The sequence below is a fragment of the Penaeus monodon genome, chromosome 24 (assembly GCF_015228065.2).
Source record: "Penaeus monodon isolate SGIC_2016 chromosome 24, NSTDA_Pmon_1, whole genome shotgun sequence".
NCBI classification, from domain to species: Eukaryota; Metazoa; Arthropoda; class Malacostraca; order Decapoda; family Penaeidae; genus Penaeus; species Penaeus monodon.
Window position 1 is genome coordinate 4,589,964 of NC_051409.1, and position 1,759 is coordinate 4,591,722.

The 1,759-nt window shown below is 34.7% G+C and overlaps 1 protein-coding gene and 2 long non-coding RNA genes across 3 annotated transcripts in view; 1 reads left to right on the plus strand and 2 right to left on the minus strand.

The window, feature by feature from the left end:
• LOC119588487 overlaps window positions 1-1,759 on the minus strand; it is a 69,297-nt gene that overhangs the window by 51,873 nt on the left and 15,665 nt on the right. The window lies entirely within an intron of this gene.
• Window positions 1-1,759, plus strand: part of LOC119588486 (lysosomal acid glucosylceramidase-like) — a gene marked incomplete at its 3' end in the record, with an annotated part of 75,173 nt that overhangs the window by 12,525 nt on the left and 60,889 nt on the right.
• On the minus strand, window positions 664-1,643 carry LOC119588490. Its single transcript, XR_005230099.1, has 2 exons — window positions 1,325-1,643; window positions 664-884 (listed from the first exon to the last, which is right to left on the minus strand). It is a non-coding gene; the product is annotated as an uncharacterized LOC119588490 (long non-coding RNA).

The following is a 1,759-nucleotide window of genomic DNA, read 5'->3' on the forward strand; positions in this document are numbered from 1 at the left end:
TTTATAAAACTCAACAAATGTAATAAAACAAGAAAACATATTAATAAAAAAAGGTATCCTGTCAGAATTCCAGGGGAAACTCTTGTATTTCCGGCTGGGATGGTCTGGGGTCACTACAGAAGAACTCAAAAGACTGATATGAATCATACATAAACCTGACCTGATCTGGGATATCAGTAATCAATGATGGTAATAGAGATGTGTTGTTTCTCTGATAAGCTGTGCTGTCTTCATATTCCATATATTAAAAGTGCCGTGTTAATATTTATTCCCAACAAGACAAACTTCAGGGACCTGCCTGACCCATGTGCCGATACGATAAAGCAACAGAAAGAAGGGTTTAGTGAAAATCCCTTTTATCAAGACAATGGTGAACTGGATGCGTTAAATTTTACTGGAATATTCTTACATTATTCTGTTATATTTCAGCATGAGACTTGCTAGAACCTAAAATTTATTATCAATCAAAGAGGTTAGTGTATCATTTTTCAAGACTGAACAGATTAAGTTCAGTATAAAATTATGTAGTCTGAATATATTGTGTAGTATGCATAGTACAAAATGTACAAGTAGACAGATCGAGGCAGTGGAAGTACACACTTTCCCACATTAAATAGCAAGATGCATTATCCACCATCTAGGGTACAGGAATCAAACACACAATACTGAATCCTTTTATTTCTTGTGAATATACTGTATCCAAAAAAGTCCTTAAGATATTACCTGCCTTTTCTGTGATACCATAATTATTCTCATTAATCATGCAAACTTTACCTGATCACATACACTTTGTAGTATAGTGACAGGAGGAATATATCGTATTTCCATAGTCCTAAACTCATGGCTGATAATACAACGTAGAAGCTTTTATCCACATGGAGCACCTGTTACAAAGAGACAGGAAACTGTATATACCTCACACTGTTAAAATTCCCTTGATGTAATAATATTCAGTTCAAAAAAATACCTATTAAAATAATGTTGGCTGCCAAGTGACCAGCAGCGTAAAGACAACTACCAGCGCATAAGGCATTCCTTTCTCTTCGAATTTCCTTAGCACTGGCTGGGTAAATGACCCTGCCTGTGACTCTGGATTCGAATAACTGATAACAACTGATAATGAGGCTTTAGATGATCTAAATCGATTGAATATTTAATTTGTGTATCATGACATACAATAAAAAAAATTATTCGTGATTTTTGCTCCACCTAGAGGATCACATTTTTTTACACAATACAAGGCCATTATATTTCATTTTCTTAAATACTGAATAGTTAAAAGAAGATAGCGAAATATGAAGAGAATTTAACATCTGATTCTTACCTCAGGATCCGATCTCAATATACCAGCCACCATTCCAGCAAAACGTCTGGCAAAATAAGTAATATGTTAATATATAATAGTGACATAATACATAGAGTTTCTCATTCTACAAAAAAAAAAATGTAAATTTTTATCAACTGTCGCTTGTCCGGTGACCAGCGGCGTAAAGACAACCGCCAGCGCATAAGACTTGCATTTCTCTCCGAATTCCCTCAGCACTGGCTCGGTACACAACCTCGCCTGTGGCTTTGGATTCGAATAATTAAAGATTGATAAAAAGTATCATAGTCATATTTCTTCTAAATATCAGGCTTTTTAAAAAAAATACAAAGGTTTATAGCTTTCCCATACGTAAATTGGACTGACGTACTATCACAGATTACTTTCTAGACAGTATAATTAGCTGATTTACTAACGTCCAAACACGTTATCCGA